The sequence below is a fragment of the Phocoena phocoena genome, chromosome 2 (assembly GCF_963924675.1).
Source record: "Phocoena phocoena chromosome 2, mPhoPho1.1, whole genome shotgun sequence".
NCBI classification, from domain to species: Eukaryota; Metazoa; Chordata; class Mammalia; order Artiodactyla; family Phocoenidae; genus Phocoena; species Phocoena phocoena.
The window spans coordinates 173804312-173831419 of record NC_089220.1 but is presented as its reverse complement, the minus strand read 5'-3'; the positions used below and the strand labels follow the sequence as shown (position 1 = coordinate 173831419).

Genomic DNA, 27108 nt, shown 5'->3' with positions numbered 1-27108 from the left:
GCTGATCTCCCTGTGCTCTACAGCATCACCTGTGATACTGATACTTTAAAAAACCTAAAGGTGCTGGACCCCACCTGAAAACTACTGCACTGGATTGCCAGCAGGTGGAGCCACACCATGGATAGTTTTCATCAGTGACCTTTAAGAGCACCGTGGCTGACCCTCACACACCTTCAGCTATGTGATCCTTAGAACGCAAGGCAAATTTTCCTTTACCATGTTACCACCTCCCCATGTTCAGGGATGGGAATCTCCACTTGAAGAGAGAATGTATTCTATGGCAGTGACGCTCAAATTTTGTTTTGCCTCAGATTCAGTTGCTGGGGGGTGAGGCTTGGTAAAAGTACAAACGGCAAGTCTGCCCCAAACCTAAAAAACTGCATTTTTAACAAAGCTATACAGAATACTCAGAAGCACACAGAGTTGAAGGACGAAAACTTTCTGGAAGATTTCCTAAAAGGCCACATGGTTTCTAAAAATTTAACCGAAGATAGTAAACCAAGAAGGCTATGAAGGAGATGTAACGGTCAGACCTAACTGAAACCAAGGTCGCTAAAGCTCTGCTGTCAATTCCCCACACCCTCACTCTCTGTGTTAAGAGGTTAAGGAGGTGCTGATATCATGGAACCAAGGCGGGCAGGTGGAATGGAAGGATGGTTTGAGTGTCAAAGAAACTGAAACTCCTTATTCAAAAATGGCTCAGCTGGTCAATCATGGGGTTTAAGAAGGTAGAAAAGGAAGTGAAGCCAGGAAGGTCTGTTCCATCCAAGGAAATGGAGGAACCTATACTTCTAAAGTGCATCTGAAAAAGAATAGTTATGGGGCTGCCCTGGCAGTCCAGGGGTTCAGACTCCGCACTTCCACTTCAGGGGGCGTGGGTTTGATCCCTGGTTGGGGATCCCACAAGCCGTGCAGTGGCGTGGCCAAAAAAAAAAAAATATATATATATATATATAAATGAATCACTTTGCTGTACACCTGAAACTAACACGACATTCTAAGTCAACTATACTACAATATAAAATAAAAAGTAAAAAATACAAAAGAAAAACGAGAGTCAAAAAAACCAAGTACGTCTGAGATCCAAGAGCTGATGTAGTAGCCAATGGGTGTGAAGGAGCCATACAGAGACAAGAGGGTAGCTAAACAGGGAGATAGCAGAGTTTAACACACCTGGGCTGGGACGTATTTCTACTTTACAGAAAGCAGTTATGGAAGTACTCCAAAGGCAGTTCAGCAGAAAACAAATGTGTCCCGTGTTACGATGTTGGGACATGATGTCTGGGGAGGAACTGGGACTCCTGAGACATCTTACCATCTCATCCTCTACCGCACACATCTCTGTACCCAGCCACTTCTCTGTGCCTCGATCGTGAATCGCAAACTTCAGGGTCCCTTCTGAGTCAGAACGTCAAACGCTTTTGGTGGGTAAATGATGTATTATTACTTCCACTTTGCAAATGAAGAAAATCAGAGGGCAGGCCTAAAATCACATGGCTCGATGCGGCAGAGATCAAATTCTAACCCATAATTCCAACTCCAGTGCACCATAATTTCTGCTAACTAGCGCTCCAGAGGAAGTGGAAAATGCAGACAGTTAAACTAAGGGCGGTTTCATAAAGACCAGTGATAGCCAGATAACGGCTTCTTATCCTGCAGCAGATAATAAATGCTAACAAGAAGAAATGGTTAAGACGTTACGATACATATTTTAATAACGCTTTGTAAGGGAAAAGGCAGTTCTTTTTTATCGTGTGCAAAGAATTCCTTACTTTTAAGGTCTTCCGGAAATACTCATTTGACCAACTTTCCAATCCTTACGCCTAACACCTTACTGTTGGCCACGTGATGTGGGCGGGGCTTGAAGTGGTGTCCGTCCTACGGGGAAAGTTCCTAGCTGGAGCCAGGAGAATGGAAGCTGACACGTCTGGCTTCTCGACCAGACTGACAGCCTTTAAGGGCCGACGGTGTTTCCGTTATCTTTTCATTCTGCCACCGCCACTACCCTCCGCAACAGCATTCAGCAAAGATTTCAACCAACACTGACTCTTGTGAGCCAGACCCTGAAGACGAGCTCAGTGCTCGGGAAAATCAGTCTAAGAAGTGAGCAGCTACAGGGTCACAGGATCTGCTGAGCTAGATAGTTTTGGTGTGAACAAACAGAAGGAGGCTCAGAGAAGAAGAAAAGGCCAGAGGAAGAAACTCTGAACCATATTACTGTATCCAGCCTGTGCCACATTTCAGAAGTTATATTTAGTGGATATTTAATGTACACATACATACATAAATAACAGACACAGATGTGCAGAAATGGAGATGGCAGTTTTAAATACATGAAACAAAGTACTGAACCTTCATTTGAAAAAACCCAACAGGGAACTCCCTGGCAGTCCAGTGGCTAGGACTCCGTGCTTTCACGGCCAAGGGCCCAGGTTCGATCCCCGGTTGGAGAACTGAGATGCCGTGAGCCGCGTGGAGAAGCCAAAAACAAACAAACAAACAAACAAAAAACAAAACCCAACAAGTCGTAAGATGAATATTCACATCACTACTTAGCATCCTCGATGTACCATTGGCATTTTACCCCCCAAAGATGCTATCTTTCACTGAAAATTTTAAGCTACACTTTGTATTTATGTTAAGGCCATTCATATAGTCATATAAAATTTAGCAGAAGTTTCTCTCCTGCATACACTTAAAAAAGAAAAAGCCTGGACTCTTTTGCCTAGTGTAAGCATCTAGCTTCCTGAAATAAAGAAAATGCATTCCATAAATTTATATCCAGGTGGCAATTCCTAAGCCGAACACTTTAAATGTTCATTTATTAATTCACATACATTTTTGACTGCAAAATGGTTTTATAGTATGACAAGGCAAAAAACATTAAGCACATTCTATGCTGAAGTTGTTGGGCTCATACAAAAATCAACAGATCCCAGGCTCTCATCCTCAAGATACCTGTGACTTGTCAGGGTGGGAAAAAAGTGTTCATCAGTGAGCACAGAGGTGATGAAAGAGGTTTTAATAAAGCACACCGGGAACTTAGAGAAATTGCACCAACCAGTAAACTGATCCTTTTTTTTTAAGAAGGCACTCTATATTTACTGAAAAAACTACTGAATAAATAAGCGAAATGAAGGCATAAGGCATTTCCATACTAGGAAATATTCGTTAGAAATTTTGATAAATTTCTTTTCCTTCAAATCTAAGCCAGAGTCCCCCTCCATCCTGCCTGTTCCTTTCCCCAGTGTACAACTCCTTCACTGAATTCATCAACTCCTCCACAACACTCACAGCTTCATTTTTGCTCTAATTGCTCCATATATGGCTTATCTGCTCAAGTAAATTAGAAGCTCAAGAGCAAGAGTCATGTTCTGGTTTGTCAATCCTCCCCCATGACTGGCAGAGAACAAAGCACACCAAAGGTATTCAGGAGATAAATGCTTCTTGACTTAATTCCATCTCTACATTTCATGATCCCTCCTATATCATTCTCACTATGTTATCTATGTTACTTTTTTTTTTAATTTAATTTTATTTTTTTAAACAGCAGGTTCTTATTAGTTATCCATTTTATACATATTAGTGTATATATGTCAATCCCAATCTCCCAGTTCATCACACCACCACACCCCCCCTCCACTTTCCCCCCTTGGTGTCCATGTTTCTTCTCTACATCTGTGTCTCAATTTCTGCCCTGCAAACCAGTGCATTTGTACCATTTTTCTAGGTTCCACATATATGTGTTAATATATGATATTTGTTTTTTCTCTTTCTGACTTACTTCACTCTGTATGACAGTCTCTAGATTCATCTACGTCTCTACAAATAACTCAATTTCGTTCTTTTTTAGGGCTGAGAAATATTCCATTGTATATATGTACCACATCTTCTTTATCCATTCATTTTGTCGATGGGCATTTAGGTTGCTTCCATGACCTGGCTATTGTAAATGGTGCTGCAATGAACATTGGGGTACATGTGTCTTTTTGAATTATGGTTTTCTCTGGGTATATGCCCAGTAGTGGAATTGCTAGGTTGTAGGGTAGTTCTATTTTTAGTTTTTTAAGGAACCTCCATACTGTTCTCCATAGTGGCTGTATCAATTTACATTCCCACCAACAGTGCAAGAGGGTTCCCTTTTCTCCACACCCTCTCCAGCATTTGTTGTTTGTAGATTTTCTGATGATGCCCATTCTAACTGGTGTGAGGTGATACCTCATTGTAGTTTTGATTTGCATTTCTCTAATAATTAGTGATGTTGAGCAGCTTTTCATGTGCTTCTTGGCCATCTGTATGTCTTCTTTGGAGAAATGTCTATTTAGGTCTTCTGCCCATTTTTGGATTGGGTTGTTTGTTTCTTAATATTGAGCTGCATGAGCTGTTTATATATTTTGGAGATTAACCCTTGGTCCGCTGATTCACTTGCAAATACTTTCTTCATTCTGAGGGTTGTCTTTTCATCTTGTTTGTAGTTTCCTTTGCTTTGCAAAAGCTTTTAAGTTTCATTAGGTCCCATTTGTTTATTTTTGTTTTTATTTCCATTACTCTAGGAGGTGGATCAAAAAAGATCTTGCTGTGATTTATGTCAAAGAGTGTTCTTCCTATGTTTTCCTCTAAGAGTTTTATAGTGTCCAGTCTTACATTTAGGGCTCTAATCCACTTTGAGTTTATTTTTGTGTATGGTGTTAGGGAGTGTCCTAATTTCATTCTTTTACATGTAGCTGTCCAGTTTTCCCAGAACCACTTATTGAAGAGACTGTCTTTTCTCCATTGTATAGCCTTGCCTCCTTTGTCATAGATGTGTGGGTTTATCTCTGGGCTTTCTATCCTGTTGCATTGATCTATATTTCTGTTTTTGTGCCAGTGCCATTCTATCTTGATTACTGTAGCTTTGTAATATAGTCTGAAGTCGGGGAGCCTGACTCCTCCAGCTCTGTTTTTTTTTTCCCTCAAGACCGCTTTGGCTATTTGGGGTCTTTTGTGTCTCCATACAAATTTTAAGATTTTTTGTTCTAGTTCTGTAAAAAATGCCATTGGTAATTTGATAGAGATTGCATTGAATCTGTAGATTGCTATGGGTAGTATAGTCATTTTCACAATATTGACTCTTCCAATCTAAGAACATGGTATATCTCTCCATCTGTTTGTATCATCTTTAATTTCTTTCAGCAGTGTCTTATAGTTTTCTGCATACAGGTCTTGTGTCTCCTTAGGTAGATTTATTCCTGGGTCTTTTATTCTTTTTCTTGCAATGGTAAATGGAAGTGTTTCCTTAATTTCTCTTTCAGATTTTTCAACATTAGTGTATAGGAATGCAAGAGATTTCTGTGCATTTATTTTGTATCCTGCAACTTCACCAAATTCATTGATTAGCTCTAGTAGTTTTCTGGTGGCATCTTTAGGATTCTCTATGTATAGTACCATGCCATCCACAAAGAGTGACAGTTTTACTTCTTCTTTTCCAATTTGTATTTCTTTTTCTTCTCTGATTGCCATGGCTAGGACTTCCAAAACTATGTTGAATAATAGTGGTGAGAGTGGACATCCTTGTCTTGTTCGTGATCTTAGAGGAAATGCTTTCAGTTTTTCACCATTGAGAATGATGTTTGCTGTGGGTTTGTCATATGTGGCCTTTATTATGCTGAGGTAGGTTCGCTCTATGTTCACTTTCTGGAGAGTTTTTATCATAAACGGGTGTTGAATTTTGTCAAAAGCTTTTTCTGCATCTATTGAGATGATCATATGGTTTTTCTTCTTCAATTTATTAATATGGTGTACCACATTGATTGATTTGCATATATTGAAGAATCCTTGCATCCCTGGGATAAATCTCATTTGATCATGGTGTACGATCCTTTAAATATGTTTTTGGATTCTGTCTGCTAGTATTTTGTTGAGGATTTTTGCATCTATATTCATCAGTGATACTGGTCTGTAATTTTCTTTTTTTGTAGTATCGTTGTCTGGTTTTGGTATCAGGGTGATGGTGGCCTCATAGAATGAGTTTGGGAGTGTTCCTTCCTCTGCAATTTTTTGGAGAGTTTGAGAAGGATGGCTGTTAGCTCTTCTCTAAATGTGTGATAGAATTCACCTGTGAAGCCATCTGGTCCTGGACTTTTGTTTGTTGGAAGATTTCTAATCACAGTTTTAATTTCAGTGCTTGTGACTGGTCTGTTCATATCTTCTATTTCTTCCTGGTTCAGTCTTGGAAGGTTATACCTTTCTAAGAATTTGTTCATTTCTTCCAGGTTGTCCATTTTATTGGCACAGAGTTGCTTGTAGTAGTCTCTTAGGATGCTTTGTATTTCTGCGGTGTCTGCTGTAACCTCTCCTTTTTCATTTCTAATATTATTGATTTGAGTCCTCTCCCTCTTTTTCTTGATGAGTCTGGCTAACAGTTTATCAATTTTGTTTATCTTCTCAAAGAAGCAGCTTTTAGTTTTATTGATTTTTGCTATTGTCTTCTTTGTTTCTATTTCATTTATTTCTGCTCTGATCTTTATGATTTTTTTCCTTCTAGTAACTTTGGGTTTTGTTTGTTCTTCTTTCTCTAATTGCTTTAGGTGTAAGGTTAGGTTGTTTATTTGAGATGTTTGTTGTTTCTTCAAGTAGGATTGTATTGCTATAAACTTTCCTCTTAGAACTGCTTTTGCTGCATTCCGTAAGTTTTGGATCGCCGTGTTTTCATTGTCATTTGTCTCTAAGTGTTTTTTGATTTGCTCTTTGATTTCTTCAGTGATCTCTTGGTTATTTAGTAACGTATTGTTTAGCCTCCACGTGTTTGCGTTTTTTACATTTTCTTCCCTGTAATTGATATCTAACGTCATAGCGTTGTGGTTAGAAAAGATGCTTGATATGATTTCAATTTTCTTAAATTTACCGAGGCTTGATTTGTGACCCGAGATGTGATCTATCCTGGGGAATGTTCCATACGCACTTGAGAAGAAAGTGTAATATGCTGTTTTTGGATGGAATGTCCTATAAATATCAATTAAATCTATCTGGTCTATTGTGTCATTTAAAGCTTGTGTTTCCTTATTAATTTTCTGTTTGGATGATCTGTCCATTGGTGTAAGTCAGGTGTTAAAGTCCCCCACTATTATTGTGTTTACTGTCGATTTCCTCTTTTATAGCTGTTAGCAGTTGCCTTATGTATTGAGGTGCCCCTATGTTTGGTGCATATATATTTATAATTGTTATATCTTCTTCTTGGATTGATCCCTTGATCATTATGTAGTGCCCTTCCTTGTCTCTTGTAACATTCTTTATTTTAAAGTCTATTTTATCTGATATGAGTATTGCTACTCCAGCTTTCTTTTGATTTCCATTTGCATTGAATATCTTTTTCCATCCCCTCACCTTCAGTCTGTATATGTCCCTAGGTCTAAAGTGGGTCTCTTGTAGACAGCATATATTTGGGTCTTGTTTTTGTACCCATTCAGCGAGCCTGTGTCTTTTGGTTGGAACATTTAATCCATTCACGTTTAAGGTAATTATCGATATGTATGTTCCTATCACCATTTTAATTGTTTTGGGTTTGTTATTGTAGGTCTTTTCCTTCTGTTGTGTTTCCTGCCTAGAGAAGTTCCTTTAGCATTTGTTGTAAAGCTGGTTTGGTGGTGCTGAATTCTCTCAGCTTTTGCTTGTCTGTAAAGGTTTCAATTTCTCTGTTGAATCTGAATTAGACTCTTGCTGGGTTCCACCATTCTGTCTTTCAGGTCTCTTATCCTTTCTTCTGCCTCAGTTATTCTGCTATTGATTCCTTCCAGTGTATTTTTCATTTCCGTTGTTGTACTGTTCATCTCTGTTTGTTTGTTCTTTAATTCTTCTAGGTCTTTGTTAAACATTTCTTGCATCTTCTTGATCTTTGCCTCCATTCTTCTTCCGAGGTCCTGGATCATCTTCACTATCATTATTCTGAATTCTTTTTCTGGAAGGTTGCCTATCTCCACTACATTTAGTTGTTTTTTCTGGGGTTTTATCTTGTTCCTTCATCTGGTACATAGCCCTCTGCCTTTTCATCTTGTCAATCTTTCTGTGAATGTGGTTTTTGTTCCACAGGCTGCAGGACTGCAGTTCTTCTTGCTTCTGCTGTCTGCTCTCTGGTGGATGAGGCTATCTAAGAGTCTTGTGCAAGTTTCCTGAAGGGAGGGACTGGTGGTGGGTAGAGCTGGCTGTTGCTATGGTGGGCAGAGCTCAGTAAAACTTTAATCCACTTGTCTGCTGATGGGTGAGGCTGGGTTCCCTCCCTATTGGTTGTTTGGCCTGAGGTGACCCAACACTGCAGCCTACCCGGGCTCTTTGTTGGGGCTAATGGCAGACTCTGGGAGGGCTCTTGCCCAGGAGTACTTCCCAGAACTTCTGCTGCCAGTGTCCTTGTCCTCATGGTGAGCCACAGCCACCCCCCGCCTCTGCAGGAGACCCTCCAACACTAGCAGGTAGGTCTGGTTAAGTCTCCTATGGGGTCACTGCCCCTTCCCCTGGGTCCTGATGTGCACACTACTTTGTGTGTGCCCTCCGAGAGTGGAGTCTCTGTTTCCCCCAGTCCTGTCGAAGTCCTGCAATCAAATCCCACTAGCCTTCAAAGTCTGATTCTCTAGGAATTCCTCCTCCCATTGCTGGACCCCCAGGTTGGGAAGCCTGACGTGGGGCTCAGAACCTTCACTCCAGTGGGTGGACTTCTGTGGTATAAGTGTTCTCCAGTTTGTGAGTCACCCACCCAGCAGCTATGGGATTTCATTTTATTGTGATTGCGCCCCTCCTACCATCTCATTGTGGTTTCTCCTTTGTCTTTGGATGTGGGGTATCTTTTTTGGTGAGTTCCAGTGTCTTCCTGTCGATGATTGTTCAGTAGTTAGTTGTGATTCCGGTGCTCTCGCAAGAGGGAATGAGAGCACATCCTTCTACTCCGCCATCTTGAACCAATCCTCTCTTAAACTGATTCTTACCAGTAACCAGATAATTCCTTCCATGGATGTAGTTAAGATTTTATAGTAATTGCTGGTTCAAACCATGAGAATTCTATTGAATTTGATTTATTAACAGTAATTCTCCAACTTAGGAAAGTCATTAAATCTAAGTCTCAGTTTGCTTGAATGTAAAATAAAGGGGTTAGAACCAAACTATTTGCCATCTCTTCTAAAGTAATTCTATGAAGCCCCTACTTAGGGTCAGACTTCTAGGTTTGGGTATGTTTTTGAAATTCGCCAGAAGTAAGCAAAAGAGCCTTAGGGCACCTAAAATAGCTTTTTAAAAAGCCTCTCAAATCCATGACTTTGATTTTCATTCAAAATATAGTTGCTAAGAACATTTCCTCACACCATATACCAAAAAAACTAAAAAATGCATTAAAACAATAAATACTGGAGAGGGTGTAAAAAACAGAACAAAACAAACAACAACAAAAACAAAATATAGTTGCTAACATGTTGGGGTATCTGTTGTCCTAGCCAATAGCATATTAAAAGCAATATAATATATGGTGATAGAGGTTAATTAGATTTGTCATGGTGATAATTTGCAGTATATACCAATATCCAAACATTATGTGTATATGTGAAAATATAACGTTATATGTCAATTATACCTCAATTTAAAAAAGGCAATATGTAAGATATCACAAGAGAGGCAGAAATATCAGTGACATAACAGTGATGTCAGGAGATAGGTTAGCTGACATACTGACATGAAGCAAGGAATGAGAAAAACCAAGACATCCAATGGTGATGTACATGGTGCTGACCCTGAACTCCCAAGAGCAAGATCTAACTATGCAAGGCACTTTTTACTTAAGAAGGCAGGAGGGAATATTACCTATACTTCCATCAAAATTTAAAATACTTATATGCTTGTTCACAGCCGCCAGGACCAGTTATCTATAAAACCAGTATGGAACACCTCATTCCCAAAGACGTCAACTAAATAAGATATCCTTTTTTAAAAAAAAATTTTTAATTTTATTTTGGAATACAGTTGATTAACATAAATAAGATATTCCTGTCTGTCAGTGATTCTCAACCTTGGCGGTACATCACCTAAGTAGGGAGCTTGAAAAAAAATCAGATACCCAGGTCTTATGCTTTGAGATTCAGACTTATTAAGTTTGGAGTGAGTCTATGTTATCCATATATTTAAAAGTTTTAAGTAACTCTGAGGCACAGTGAGATGTGAGAACTCCTATTCTATGGGCTACTTAATTTTCTTTATTTCTGACGACCATGTGTCTGATAAAGGTCCTTGTTTTACTGATTTCAAAATGCAAGGCTGCAACCTTCCTTCAGGGCTCATCTTGTATCTTGTGAATTCATTCATTTTTCTATTCACTCAGGCAAGAAACACTTTCTGGGGGGCCATTCACAATATTCTAGGTACTACATGGGGCAGGAGGGCTTCAGAGATGAACAGGACAAAACCTACAGTCCCCATGAGGTCCGAATCTCGAAAGAGAGACAGATGTGCCGACAACTGCAATGCATCCCAGGCTCTTCAGTACAGTTAAGAAGAAAGAACAGAGGTGTCAGTGTTGCAAAGAAGGGCTTGATCAACTCTGCCTGGTGAGGGGCTTAGAAGAGGAGCAGGTTGATAGAAAAGCTCCATGAGGTGAAGCCACTTGAGTGGGGTGAGAAGTCAAATGAACAGGGCCCCCACGCGCCTGGCTGCTGCTTCTGGTTGGAGTAAGTTATTCCCCAACCACTCTTATGTAGCCCGGCAGATTCTCCCCGCTGGGAAATCCTGTAGCATTTAATATGTATGCTACTCCACTGGTAGCTGACACTGACCTGTCTGTAGTGCTCTGTATCTTCTATGCAGGTCTTGTCTTACTAGACTGTAAATGCACCAGACGGTAATGCTGTAGAGGTAGGAACCACCTCTTTTTCATCATTGTGTTCCCAGTGGCTGGCACAGGCTGGGCACTCAGTTAATATTTCTTGAGCTCAACGTTAGACTCAATGCTCCCTGAGAATATGGATGGTCTTCAAGTGTGAAGCATCTAATACTGAAGTTTAAATACGAGAGCTGACCACCATCAGTAAAGATTTGATGTTTGTGATCAAAGGAGACTGCAATGTGAATTTATCATTTCAATGGAATGGTTTTAGGATGGATTATTTCAGATTCTTAAAAAACAAGAATGCCTTTCTATGTCATCTTCTCCCACTTAAAACACGATGTCACCATTATTTGGATGTTATGTAAATTCCACATTTTGTTTAGACTTATTTAAACCTAAACTTATTTAAACTTAAAGACTTATTAAACTTAAACTTATTTAAGTTTATGAACTTAAATAACCTAAAGATTTATTTAGAACCTAAAGACTTATTTAAACTTAAACTTCTTTACGTTTATGAACATGTTTCTAATAGTTGTTGATCTAGAACTTTCCCTACCACCAGTAAACCAGACTTTTTAGATGAAGATTGTGAAGTCCCATTAAAGCGAGTCTCTTACTCCTTCAGCAATTGCTAATAGCCATGGTGGATGACCAAATTAAGTGGCTACAAAGGAATCTAATTTTCTTCCTTCTGCCAAAACTCCAGGATAGAACCTCCCACGTGGGACTTTCATACAATTCAAAACTTAGCAGCCATACTCATAAAATGAAGTTTATCGGGAACATGGGTGAAAGAGACAAAAAGACACCCCATTTTTAGTGCCTGGATGTTAGAGTTACTTTGACAGCTGAAAGGTTTTGTTTGCCGCTTCGAGATTCTTGGCTTCATGCACCATAATGAGAATGTCAGATAAGTCATCCCCAGGGGAGGGAGGTGTAACTGTATTTGTTTGTCAAGTGCTGTCACTCTCCTGTTAGGTCTAGATAATTGAAGATGATTGAGCGCCAAAGTGTTCAACAACAAAACCCTTATAAAGAAAGGGAACATACGTGCTTATCTTTGTGAATAACAGGCTGGAAAGGTACACGGGACACTGTGTTTCATTTTGCACGCATCCTGGGGAGGGGACAGCCAGGGGTAAATGGAGGGGGTGTGCAACTGGGAGGAGAGGAGACATGGGGACTTGGGTCCGAAAGAAGAAACAGAGGAGAGATACAAGGACTCAACCACAGGCTCAGAAGCAGGGCTGACACTGTTTTTTTTCTCATCTATACATCTTCCCCAGGGGATTTCGTCACTTCCATGGCTTCAGGTATAAACTGTAATGGATGATTCCTATGTCTGTATACTCAGCCCTGAAAGCTTGGTTCTAGTTGTCTATATCCAACTGCTTCCAAGAATATCCATCAGCTTATCCACAGCTTGTTATGTCCAAGGATCAAGTCATCTAGTCAAAACCTTCATAATTTCCCCATGTTCCTTAAAAGCACCTTAGCCTGGACTCCTTCCTCTTAGTTCTTTCCCACTCCCCACTGGCCTACTATACTCTATCTGTCCTACTTGCTAAATATACATATATATTTATATACATGAATATTTATAGTATATATAATGTATACTATAAATATAATAGATAAATATAATTTATAATACAAATATATATATAAATATTGTTAACAATAATATATACTTATTAATATATATTCATTGCATCACATATTTATATGTTAAGAAATACATATTAATATAATAATATAATAACAAATAATAACATATAAAGTATATTTATAGTTACATATATAATTATATAATATACAATTATATAATAATATAATGACATGATACATTAATTAATTATATAAATATAAATTATTAATTTATTTGTAATAATATAAATATAATATTAATAATATATAAAAATATATATATTTAGTGTATCCCCCTTCTCTCTTCCTACTGTCCCTGCTTAAATACAGATGCCGCCAATTTTCTTTAGTTTTACTTCTTTAACAAGGTGGAAAGGAGCAAGAATAGGAGCGGAACCCAGATGAGAGATGAGATGAGCGATGACAGTGACTCGGATTCGTGCGGCAGTGGTAAAGCGGGGTACAGAGACGAAAACGAGAGGACATGCTGGGGGCTGAGGCCATTCCTGAGATGGAGAACTTGAGAGAGCAACCTGTCGGGCCACAGAGGTGGGTGATCAAGCGCTCTGATGTGGACAAGCTGAGTCTGAGGGCTGCGTGAACACGTAAGTGGAGAAGCTATAGGGGAACTCGCGAAGATCAACTGGAACTCAGAGCGGAGAGAAAAGAAAGAGGCAAGTTCTGAGTGCTGGAGAATTCCAACCTTGAGAGGCTGAGAAGAGAGGGAGGGGCCCACCCCAACGCCCAAAAAAAGAAAACCGGCAAGGGATGGCCAAAAAACATGGTGTCACGGAAGCCAAGAGCAGACATTTCAAGTTGGAGAGCGATCAACCGTGCTGAAGGCTGCTGACAGCCTGAGAAAGGCAACACAGAGCTTATGACGTTCGACAGCACAGAGATGGCTGACCTCGCTTGGAGCAACTTGTTGGGGTCGTTGCCACTGCGGGGGTGAAGTGTGGACTGGTGAGGGGTGGGGAGGGGAGAGGTTACGTGCACACCGCTAGTTTGAGAAAGTCTGGCTGGGAAGGGGGGGGTGGAGATATGAAGCTGTAGCTGGAGGGTCTGGGATGCAGGGTTTTCGACTTTTAGGATGGGCGCCTCCGTACCACGTCATACGGATGGAACGGTCCAGTAGAGAGGAAAGACTGGATGCTGCAGGACAGAGAAGACGCTGAAGGCGGGAAGTTCTCGGAAGGTGGGAAACAGGACCAGAGGATTCTGACTGCAGGAGAGATGCCTCTTCTGTTCTCGCAGGAAGGAAGGAGGGAAACACGGACGCGGAAGGAAGGAGGGAGACACAGATGCAGAACGAGACTGGTGGTGATAAGATGACGGCGTCACCATCTGCGAACTTGTGTTTTCTCAGTGAGGTGTGCGGTGAGGGATGAGCTGCATAAGTGAGAAGTAATAAAAAAACAACCAAACTGAAAGTGAAGCAGCGTAAGAAGACTGAGGAGAGAGGAGGTGGGAAAATCATCTTGAACTACATGAAAGCGAACTATCTTTGCTTAAATTAATAAAGAGCTCTTATTTGCTGTCTTATGGGCAGGGTGGGAACTATTTCTGTTTTTATACATTCTCATAGTTTCCTATTGTGACTCTCCTGTCCCAGGAGCCTTGGACATTGTGTAGAGCTCTGGAAAAAGGCCGTGCCATCAAGGCTGCTGGGAATCTCATGCTTACTGGTTTCCGCACGTGGAAAATGGCCAAGATGGAGTATTAATTCCCCAGAACTGGATGAGCTCTTGACCGTGAGGGTGGAGAGGTATCTCTTTCTGGAATAAGTGAACATCCCAGATGGGAAGGAAATGAAACCCGAGCCCTCTCTCCAGAGCTCCAGGAAGATTTCAGCACTCTGAGAACAGCTACGTCTGAACTCCTTGCTGGGATGACACCATGACCATTGGCTTTTCCCACCCGTTCTGTCTGAGGAGTTCCAGACTTGGGTAGAAGTATCATGACCCCAAAACAGAGATTTTTATCAATATGCTGAAAACCAAGGACACGCAGTCTGAAGATCTAAATTTATCTAATTTAGATAATTAGATAAATTTGGGCACTTGATTCAAAGGGAACTAGATAGGGGGCATGCTCTCAGACAAGGAAGTAAACTTTTAAAAGGGGTCAATCCAGAGAGGAATATGTCCACACCCACAACATCGTTCTGGACAAAGGTCAGAGGAGACGGCTGGACCATCCCCAGCACCCTGAGGGGTGTGGTCTGTAGAAATGAGAGTCATTGGAGAAGGGACTCTAGGGACGAGAAGCAGAACAACCACGGGGGTCCAACCTCAGGAGAGGGTTTCAGACACGTCATCATCTGCCAAGAAGAGAATTCTACCTGGAATGACGGCTGAACTCAATCCCCACACGTGTGTGCATGAGAACTCCCAGAGGAAAAAGAGATGAATAATTTGAAATCTTCCTACAGATATTTTTAAAAACAATCAGTCCTACTTATACATCAGAGCTGTGACTGCATAAATCCTATATAGTAATGAAGTTGGGAAAGCCTTCCCTCAGAACTAATTTCTACCCAACCTCTGAGAACTCATCACTGAGATGAAGACTACAGATGTGGAAGCAGAGTCGAGCGTATCAGGCTAGAAGACCAGCTCCAGTTCTTCTCAATCTGCTTTACGTTAATATTTCGAGAGCCACAAACGGGGAAGTAAAACGTGAATTAACACAACACTCCTGATTTCTCTCACACCCTCCTCTTATGCCTTAGGGATTTCCGTGATTTCATTTGCCGTTAGAGAAGACATATATATGTATGTGTGTATCTATACATGTGTATATGTGCGTATATGTACATCTGTATATATGTGTATGTACATGTGCGTATACATATATTTTATTGATATATATATACACACACAATAAAATGTGATTTTCTGAAAAGAGCCCCTGAACACGTTAGTACTCTAATTTTACAAAATGCTGGGGACTAAGAACTGCCCAATTTATCATGTACAGTGTCTAGAATATTAAGGCTATTTTAAATTAGGAATGAATGGATAACAACGTAAAAGGGTGAAAAGATTATTTGCTACGTTTGGTGAATTTCGTTCTAACCCTGGTCATGGAACACTGCCCAGGTAAAGGATTTTTGTCTCCTGGACTGGCAGCATTATTGCATAGCCCTCCAAAACCTGAAGGATTTGGTATGCCATGGCACAGAGGTGACCTGTCAGCTGGGGTCGCCTGCCCCCCGCTTCTAATAAAAAGGTCAGAGCCCAGAAAAGTACATGTCCAGTTGGATGATGTGGGCCACCTCTTCCCTTTAGAACTGTTCCAGAGGACAGTGACATTTCTGCAGAAGAAAGAGCCCATCAGTAGTGTTAGGGTTAGCAAAGTTAGCTGGGAGGGGCAAATGACAATCGGTCTCAAGTTCCTAATGCCATCAATGTATGCTATTTTAGTATCCACAGCTGCAGGTGTGAATTGAAGGCAGCCACAGCCCTCTTTTCAGAAAAGCCCAAACTACAGGTTTTTTTTAAAAAGTCACATAAAAATTCATAGAGAGAATCAATCTGCAATGCTAAGTTACCATCAAGAGCAAAAAATTTTTAAAGAGCTTAGTAAAAGTTCACCTTCTCAACTTCTTTCATGCTAGCAAGAGTAGGCCTTGAACTAGCTGGTGATCACAGGATGGTAATAAAAAGTGGGAAAAAAATCAATTTTATGGGTATTATTACTTAGGCCCTTTGTAATTTGGGGGGTCTTACATAGGACATTTCTTAAAATTCTGTTTATTAATTTCACTTTAAGGCATATAGAAAGTCTACAGAAGAGTTTCCAAATCACACTGCTAGGATAATTCATTGGTTTGTATCTTTGTGGAACGCACACAACCACTCAGAATCAATACAAGTAGAAATTCACTGACGTGCGAATGAGTAGTGGAACATGAAAGTGGTTGTTAGGTTAAAGTTTTCACATGTTTTCTAGACTTACAACACTTACTTGTTTTGCCAAACATTTCCCAATAGGAGCTCAATATTTTATCTTGAATTGCTACTGTCTAGGAGGATATGAATTCGCCTGCAACTGAACACCTTACCGGACTTTTAAATTTTTAAACGTAAATGTTTGCACAGCCTAAAAGGCTTGTACACACTTAAAGGGAATGCTTCATAAAAGCCAATGAAGTTCCAGAATTGGTAAAATGGTTCCCTTCGGCATCATTAAAATATTTCAAAAATAGTTTGATGACTCAGTGAAATGTATTTGTAGTCCAAGAACTGGTCATTAACTAAAACAATCAGCCGTGTTGAGAACAATATAATCAACTAAAAATAAGTTGTTTTTTATATTTAGTTCTCCTAACATTTTCCCTTAATTTTCTTCCACTCTATAAATAAGTGGCTGAAAAAGATAATTATTCTGCCAGGGAAGCTGGTACATATTTAAATTGAGAAGTACTGTTAGCTAGCGGCGTTTTAAAATGAGGCATTATATCGTGTAGGAGGAACTCAATTTACGCCATACAGTCTAAGGTAAGATAGTCTAACTTTTCTGAATATAATTAATAGAGTTTCCTTGAAAAGTTCCCGGAGGTATATTTGTACACTCATGTTCATAGTAGCAATATTTACAATTGCCCAAAAGTAGAAATAACCCAAGTGTCCATTGACAGATGAATGGATAAACGAAATGTGGTATATACATACAATGGAAGATTATTCAGCTTTAAAAAGGAAGGGAATTCTGATACACGCTAAAACATGGATGAACCTTGAAGACATTATGCTAAGTGAAATAAGCTAGTCACAAAAGAATATTGTATGACTCCACTTATATGAAATATCTAGAATAGTCAAATTTATAGAAGCAGAAAAAAGAATGGTGGTTGTCGGCTGTCGGCGGGGCGGGTAGGGGAATGGGGCGTCAGTGTTCGATGGGTACGGGGTTTTAGCTGGAGAACACGGAAAGGTCTGGAGATGGATGGAGGTGATGATTGCACCACCATGAGAATATACTTAATGGCACTGAACAGTATACTTAAAAATGGTTAAAAACATAAATTGTGTTATGTATATTTTACCACGATAAAAAAATGCACCCCCCAACATTATAGAAAAATGGAAAAAAAAATTCTTTTCTTTATTTTTTCCAGCCGCGCCATGCCACTTGCAGGATCTTAGTTCGTGACCAGGGATCGAACCTGCGCCCCCTGCAGTGGAAGTACAGAGCCCTAACCACTGGACCGCCAGGGATTCCCCCCACACAGAAAACTTCTTAGAGGTGAGTCATCATGTTAATAATCTGTGAACTTGTAAGCAAGGGGAAAATTTTCCTAAGGGACAAACTGTGTCTAGACGCTCATCCAAACAACTGTGGTCCAATGTCGTTTCTCATTTGTTAGTTAAGTGCTCAAATAACAAATGAGATTTATGTAACATCCATTTATTTAGTGCAGCCATCACGACACATATCTAGTGTGTCAATGTACACAGTAGCAAGCCATCCCAAGGACTGGAACACTGGTTGTGTTAAAACTTGCTAAGTCTTTTTTTTTTTTTTTTTTTTTTTTTGTGGTACACGGGCCTCTCACTGTTGTGGCCTCTCCCGTTGCGGGGCACAGGCTCCGGACGCGCAGGCTCAGCGGCCATGGCTCACGGGCCCAGCCGCTCCGCGGCATGTGGGATCTTCCCGGACCGGGGCACGAACCCGTATCCCCTGCATCGGCAGGCCGACTCTCAACCACTGTGCCACCAGGGAAGCCCAAACTTGCTAAGTCTTAAATGAACTCAGGAGGTTAATTTATACAATATCAAAGGAAGGCTGAGTAGGGTGACAACTACAAATTCAAGCCCTGCTAGAACTCAGAGTAAGGGGTGTTCACTTTGTTTTGAAGTTAGTATGAAAGGATTCATTACATATGTAATAAGCCCAGATCTGTACATAGAATATGCCCAGTAATAGAAGGCTGAGGGCGGGGCACTAGAAGAAAGAACAGTAGGCTATAAACATGTGATCGGGGAGACACTGGGGGTGCGGCTAAAGGGAACAGGCATTAAGGAGGAAAAGAAACGGATTGGACCTCAGCGTTTGTGTTTGGAAAGAATGATGAAAAGGAGAGTAACGTGGGTCCGCCACTTAATGAGTTTAGCAGTCTGCAGGCAATATGGATTAGCAGGAAGTAATCGGCATCAAAGTGATGATTTACATTAACCTGTCAAGAAAGTGACGATGACACTAAATAGAAGAGGAAGAATAACTGGCAACAAGGAAGCTGATTACGTAGGAAATGGAATAAAAGTAAAGGATGTAGGAACTCTCCTACACTGTTGGTGGGAATGTACATTGGTGCAGCCACTATGGAAAACAGCATGGAGGTTCCTCAGAAAACTAAAAGTAGAGCTATCATATGATCCAGCAATCCCACTCCTGGGCATATATCTGGACAAAGCTATAATTTGAAAAGATACACGCACCCCAGTGTTCATAGCAGCACTATTCACAATAACCAAGACTTTGAAGCAACCTAAGTGTCCATCGACAGGTGAATGGATAAAGAAGATGTGCTACGTGTATAAAACGGAATATTACTCAGCCACAAAAAAAGAATGAAATAATGCCATTTGCAGCAACATGGATGCAACTACAGATTATCCCACTAAGTGAAATAAGCCAGAAAGAGAAAGATGAATACCATATGATATCACTTACACGTGGAATCTAAAATATGGCACAAATGAACCTATCTATGAAACAGAAACAGACTCACAGACACAGAGAATAGACTTGTCGTTGCCAAGGGGGAGGACGGGTGGGGAAGGGAAGGACTGCAAGGTTGGGATTATCACACGCAAACTATCACATATAGAATGGATAAACAACGAGGTCCTACTGTACAGCACGGGAGCTATATTCAATATCCTGGGATAAACCGTAATGGAAAAGAATAAAAAAGAGAATATATATATATGTACAACTGAGTCACTTTGCTGTACAGCAGAAAGTAACACATTATTTCAATAAAAAATAACACAACTATACTTCAACAAAAGATATCTTTTTTTAAAAAAGCAAATGATGTATATATCTGTAAAATCAGTAAGTATCTTGTCTCTTGTAGAACTGCAAAAGCTATCCTTGGTATAAATAGGAACATCAGCTTTAAAGGAACTAAATGTCGCCCTTGCTGAGCATCCTTCATGGACCATCAGGCTAAGTCATGCCTCATTTCACTGCACATTGGTAAAGTCCACTCCACTTGGCTAATGAAAAGAAATTCCGCTAAAGGGACAGAATTAGAAGCCCACCACTTCCTGGCGGTTATGCCCTTCTTATTATGATAACGAAGCAGAATCCATTGGCAGGTGCAAAGTAACAGCCAGAATACAAACGGAGCCTACAACGTTCAACCATTTAACCAAGCTTAAGGCTTCAACCTTCTTAAAATTCCTGCAAGATAAGCTAGTGGAAAGCGCTGAGATATAATTTGCCCTTGGGCTAACTTCCACGATGAAAAACTCCTCCCCCACCATTTGCCACTCTGATGCTACACAATCTTTACCCTCCAAGGAACAGCCACTTGGTATTTACCTGTTTTAATGAACAGAAGTGTTCCAAACAGAGTTCACCTCCAGCTATAGTGACAGTAGGGTGTAAGCCAGGTTACCTGCTCTTTCTCTGAAAATGTTTTCTTATCTCCGTGCACCTTCCACACAGAGCTCTCCTACCCCTAATTCTTCCAGGTAACTTGAGCAGCATTCATTTACCTAATAATTTAATTACCATTTCTAAATCATCTCTTAGGCAACACCTTCTTACTAAGTCATCTTCCCAACATATCGCGAAGGACTCTCAGAATCAACCAGCCCCCATGTGTTCCTTTCCAAACTGTGATTACTGTGCATTTGTCTGTCACATTTTCCCTAAAAATACAAGCTCCTCTGATGCAGCCTTTAACGCTCTTGTTCATATATTGGAGGCTATTATTATGTGAACGCTTGTTATGATTTTAACAGCAACTTTCCACTTCAATGAGCACATATATCACATTTTTTTTAAATTTCATCTCTTTGTCCTCCAATGGAAAAAAACCCCAGTTTAAAAAAAAAAAAAACCAGTACCTAGTCCGTTGGACATTTAAAGAGCAAGTACTACAAAGACGTATCAACTGCATTTTCTTCAAAACTTGGTCCTATGGTTTATATTAAATGGTTCAATACACACATTTTTAAAAACAGATCTTCACTGGCGTATAATTGCTTCACAATACCGTGTTAGCTTCTGCTGCACTACAAGGCAAACCAGCCATGCGCATCCCCATATCCCGTCCCTCCCCGCCCCATCCCACCCCGCTAGGTCATCGCAAAACACTGAGCCGACCTCCCTGTGCTATGTGGCTGCTTCCCACCAGTCAACTCTTTTACATTCCGTTCAATGGGGGAAATTTCACCTACGAGAGGGTAAAAATTTGGTCTTAGCAGATGAAAAAAATTACTCTTTTTCTGTATAAAGCATAGATCTACACAGAATACGTAAACAGATACACAGTATATTTGTGGTATAAAATTTCAGTGGGAAGAGGAGATAGTGATTAGGGAAAAATTTGTCTAGAAAAGGCTCCTCCTTAAGGGGGTAATGAAAAAAAGGTTGAAAAACACTGCTTTGCTGTAAATATTCTGAGAAATTCATTGGTAACGTTGTAACCTCCAATATAGTTATTTATTTTTGAGCCTTGAAATCTCTAGACAGCATTTCCTCCCGGAAGCTTCCTCTCACTCCTAAGTATTTGGTGCTGCTTCTCCAGGCCACTCCTAGGAGGCTGTATCCTTTCCCCATCACAGCACCCATCACGCTCTATTACAACTGCCCACTGGACTTCATCCCCTCATTCCTCTGTTTACTTCAAGAGAAGGGAGACCTTGAAGAGAGTCTATTGTAAGAAAGGCGCTGGGCTCAGCCCTGGAAGGACAGTGACAAGTGAGTCACATTAGAACACTGGCCTCCTTAAGCATCTTCACTACCCACATTTCTTTATCCCAATGAAAACAGCATGATTTCTAGAAAGAGACCTCTATGTTAATGCTCGGTTCCATAGAGCTAGCAACCGCGTTAGGTTTTACTTGCCCCTTCCATAACACAGAGATAGGGCCGCCAACCCTGCAGGGATAACGGGAGGATCAGGTATCAGGTGTGTGTGAGCCCCGGCAAAGGTGGACGGAGGTAGAGCAGTTACCAGAGCCATGCGACTGCAGGGTGGTCTGGCAACAATCACCGCTTAGTTTTCTTTACATAGCTCTGTATTACTTGATCTGTGGAAAAAAATTACTTTCGTAATTTACAAAAATTATATAAATTTAAAAAATCAAATAAAGGAAGAAACATGTAAAAAAAAGGACACTGGCCTCCTGGCACTCACATCCTACTTGGGACCAAGACAGATGAGAAAGGAGGGGAGAGCCACGCACAGGACATGATCATAAGCTACCCTGGTAAGGTTCTGTGGCGGAAATTACAGAGTGGGAGGAAAGTCAGCGCTGGAGAAGAAACCTCTGAGGTGGCAACAACTCGATGGGACGTAGAGGACGAGAGGGAGCCGGCCGTGTGACAGGGACAAGAGACCCCAAGCCTGAGGGACAGAGTCTGGGCAGCTGACTGTGGAGACAGGGAGGGGAGACCGCTGCCGCGGAGGGTCATACAGGGGCTGAGAGGCAATGACACTGGACGGTCAGGCCGACGGAAGCCTTGGAGGCCACGGGAGGAGTCCTGACTTACCTCGGAGCAGTGGAAAGCCACGGCAGGATTCAGGCCGGACAGAGACAAGGTCCAGCTGGAGGGTTAAGAAATTCCCTCTGGCTGGTGTGGGGAGAAAAGACCCGGGGAAGCACCAGTGGAAGCAAGAGGCCGGGTGGAAGGCTAGCCTCGTGCTCTAGCCTGGGTGGCAGCAGCGAGACGCAGAAAAGTGGATGGACGCCACCAGCCCGAGCTGAGGAGGGGGACAGAGAGGAATGGAGGATGCTGTGGACCTGAGCAACTGGGTGGTGGCAGGGACGTTTGTCGAGATGAGTTGTGTTTTAATTAAAAAAAAGTTTTATTTTATAATGGAGAGTAGTTGATTAAGCATGTTGTGCTAGTTTCAGGTATGCAGCAAAGCGATGCAGTTACACCTATAGACGGATCTATTCTTTTTCAAATTCTTTTCCCATTTAGGTTATTACAGAATACTGAGTTTTTATTCTCGGTTTCATCCCTAGCACATTGCCTGACACGCAGCTAGCATCCAACACAACTTTCCTGACAGATGAAGCATTATGTCATGGCATCGTCCCCAAATCTACAGACAGTTATCATTTTTCTGGTCTTACAAATAAGGAAACTGAGGATCTAAAAATAAGTAACATGTCTCAAATCATATGCTTAGCTAATCAGGGCCACAGCCAGCATTTCAACCCAGGCCTGTATCACACCCCCGCTGCCCCCATCTCCTGGCCACGGCCAATCTTTCTTCCCCCTATAAGCCAACCAGTGAGTTGATATAGTTACGGTAGAGATGTGTCTCAGACAAAGACTCTTGGCTGTCTAGGTTTGGGCACTTCCCCGGAGTGTTCTGGGCTTCTCTACCAGACTCTCCAAAGCAGGGACTTATGTATATTTGGACCATCAATACAAGTTGACTGAACGTGACGAAATTCTCTTCAATCATAAGTGAGAGAGTTTATTAGATGAATTCTTAATTTCTCACCAGGTCTTACGTTATATTTTTTACTCAGTATGCTACTGAGGTCACCTTCTTCCTAACTCTTAATCCTAAAAGAGAACGGATAAAGCTGTTTGATTTTCTAATTATTTGAAAGCAGATTTCTAAATGTAAATTTTGTTGACTTTCCTGATTGATGCCATGATTCTTCTAAGTATTATTCTTACAGCAACGTGACCCCCTAAAAAGTCATTCTTATTCTAGGGAAACTTCTTTTGTCCTGATCCTAGGGACTTTCTGACAAGGAAATTCTGTTAAACATGGCATCTTTAAATGATATCAGTAGAAATGTGTGTATTAGGTGGCTGGGATTATTTGAAATGCGGTAATTAAATATTTGGCAGAAATATCTCAACTTCTCCCTCCCCCCAACTATTAATGTAACTTCCTTACCAATTTATTAGGGAAATAAATCATTTGCAAAACCTGCAGCAGCCTATCTCAAAGGCAAGCAAGCGATTAAAAAAAAATACTCTGAAATTTGAAAATTCAATGAGTTGAGGTGGTGGAGTTAAAGTTGAATTTTATGAAGAGACGAAGTTGCACAATAAAGATGACCAGGACCAGAAGATACGCAGGGCAGTGGCTTTACTAGAGCAGTGCTTCCCCAACAGCGGTGCGGATTAAAATCACCTGGAGGGTTTGTTAAAACACAGAGGGCTGGGCCTCACCCCCGGAGTTCCAGCTTCAGTAGACCTGGGGTGGGGGCCCAAGAGCTGACATTGGTAACAAGTTCCTGAGTGACGCTGAGGCTACTGGACTGGGGGCCACGCTCTGAGGAGCGCCGTACTGGAGAAAATGTTCGGTTGAGGATAAACATCAGCTGAACCACTGTTTTGATTTGACCTAAAAGGGAACATTGCCAGACTGGTACTATTGAGTTGTTTGACCAAAAAGCTCACGTGCACATGGAAAATGTATACAACTTCTGAATTGCAAAAAAAAAATATATTTTTTTTTGTTTTAAATGTCGTCTATGATACAGGAACAGAGAAGAAAAGGGTATTTCTTCATTTTCTTGAGGTTTCCTTTGTTTCACAATATGGGATCTGCTGGGCTTTTCCCCAAAGTATGAATTTCTGTAACACCAAGGCCTGAACGCAATCCAAGGTACAGAGAAGATAAACCTGGCAGTCTCTGACTAGGTTGTCTTGGTCCCCTCACCAAGCCTGATGTCAGGGCGAAGCCCTCCTGAATGAGATTAGTGTCTTTACAAGCGACCCCAGAGAACTGTTTTGCCCTCTTACTGCCATATGAGCACAGCATAAGGAAATGGCCACGTGCAACCCAGAAGAGGGTTCTCACCAGAACCTAATCATGCTGGCACCGAGATCTCAGACTCCCAGCCTCCAGAACTGCAAGAAATAAATGTTTGCTGTCTATAAGCCACCCAGTGTATGGTATTCTGTTACAGGAGCCCAGACAGACTAAGATACAGAGGTTAGAACGGGAGTACTGCTGGAAAAAAGGTGTTTATGTGTGTGGGGGGATAGGGGGCAGTAAAGCCAGATGTGAGGTTGGACCACCTCTTTTACCCTTGGTGACCTGAATTTATACAGATGCTAAAAAGCTGAAATGAAAACCACAACAGACTACAAAAAACACAAAATGCTATAACAAATTGAGCCCAGTCTGGATGTTGACCGCGACATTATGACCTGGTATTCTATTTGATATATACATGCCTTCAAAGCTAAATGCAATGAAAATGCAGGTTTCACTGGCCTGTCTGTATCTGTCGTGCTGATAATGGACTAGGCGGCCATTGGTGGTTGTGAGGGGCAGAAATGTTTCCCCAACAGACAGAGCTATGACAAGGCAGAGTATGTAGGTGGAGGAGACTTCGGGGTGAAGGGCTCTTACTTGTGTTATCATTTGATCCTTATTGATCCGGAATAAGGATCAAATGATAACACAAGTAAGAGCCCTTCACCCCTGTGCTATGGAAGAAAAGTAATGAAGAATACGGTCAAACATTTTCTGTCAGGAGAAAAGGTGTTTTAGCGGAAGAACACAGTTTGAAAGCCATTTGATTTCTTAATAAATACTGAATCAAGAAAACTTCACATTGAACAAATCTTACTCAATCCAGTTTAAAACGGTGCTAAAAGTCGACACGACAGATTGGATGTATCTTGATGACAGAAACACTCAACCCATGACCACACCGTCTACAAACAAAATTGGAAACAAAGTTGGGGACAAGTGGGAACTTTTGGGTCTAATTGGTTCAGTAATGCTAGACCCGCTAGAATGACTGTAAACCATTTCTTAGCCTCGCAGCCGAAAATTTATAAGATTAAACCACCCAGATGGCTGCTTCTTCATTTCTGATTCCTCCACTAAGCAGGGTGGGATGAGAGGCAAGGAGAATCTCAAGAACATGGAGGAACTGCTCAGCTCAAATGTTCCCAAGTCCTACTCATCCCTCAAATCCCTGCCCAACGGGAATCCCCCCCACCCCCTGCAAAATCTAATCCAGGACACAAATGATCTCTTCACTTGCTAGATTTTTACCACGTTTATGATTGAGATGATAAAATCTGCCACTGATTCCCTAACTATGTTTTACAATAGCTGCATAAATATGTCCCACTTTCTATGTTGAAGTATCAGGAGTGATTCTTTTTCCCTTCAAAACAAAAGGAAATGGGGGTGGGCTGGGGGAGGGACGGACTGGGAGTGTGGGATTAGCAGAGGCAAACTATGACATATAGGATGGATCAACAACAAGGTCCTTCTGTGTAGCACAGGGAACTATATTCAACCTCCTGGGATAAACCACAATGGAGAAGAACATGAAAAAGAATGTATCTATGTGTACAACTGACTCATTTTACCGTATGGCAGAAATTAACACAACACTGTAAATCAACTGCACTTCATTAAAAATACAATTTAAAAAATAAACAAATAAAAAACATTATTTTGCTCCCCTTCCTGCTTACGCTGAAATGCTTTCATAACAGGAAGTGAGAAGGGGTACCCAAATCTTGGGGCTCCCTTGCCACCCACATTCTATCTTCAGCTGCAACTCTGTGAGCTACCTCATCACAGGACTCACCGCATTCTCTACGCATTCTTTCTCAATAAATTCCTAAAAGCACTGGCTTTTAGGTGAGGAGGTAAAATGCATCCAAAAATCCAGCAAGAAAATGAGAGAACTGAGGTAGTGAAAGAGACTGCTCTTCTCAACTACTACTAGCTGAAATGCTCTCAGCCTCGTTCAATGCGTTGCTGGCCCCGGGGTAGGAAGAAGCATTTTCTCCATTCAAACCCTGTGATTCAGTATCGCTGGACTTTTATTTTCAAAAGGGCAGATATAAAGAGAAATGTAGCACACGGGTGTGTTATAAACCAGTCACTCCTTAGGACTGTAGGAGTTGTGTGTTAACAGTCCAGTTCTGGAGTTTACAGGCTTCTTAACTTGAGAAGTACACAGACGCAAGGGACAGACAGAGAAAACAACAGACGTTTTTACACTGAAGAGAACTGGTGTCACTGAGTGGATGAAATGCTCCCCTACCTAATGCCCCTCGCCCTGCCCCTCCATTCTGGTGAGAAGCGGCCCTTTCGAGGGCTCTGGATCTGTACCATGAGTCATTCTGTCCCAACCTGCCTCCTGTCCCAGACCCAGGCACTGGAGTGTGACACTGCAAGGGGACCCTTCTCGACTCTGATGGTGCATGACAAGCAATCGTGTGCAGGTAACTGCAGCTCTGGAACAATCCAGTAAGATGGAGCGCAGCCCCTGGGGTGCATCCCAAAGCCAGCTCCTGGGGCGGGCATTCTTCTCATCAGGCACTGGTTCCTGGGGAAGGGGCCCAGCAAAAGGATGATGCGAAGTCAAACCGCCAAATCAGCTCAGTGAGGTTCTGTCAAGCTCCCCAGAGACTGCGCTTCG

The 27108-nt window shown here is 41.4% G+C and overlaps 1 protein-coding gene across 3 annotated transcripts in view; it reads right to left on the bottom strand.

The window, feature by feature from the left end:
* Nucleotides 1-27108, bottom strand: part of CACNB2 (calcium voltage-gated channel auxiliary subunit beta 2) — a 397653-nt gene that overhangs the window by 71643 nt on the left and 298902 nt on the right. The gene's annotated exons all lie outside the window — the stretch shown is intronic.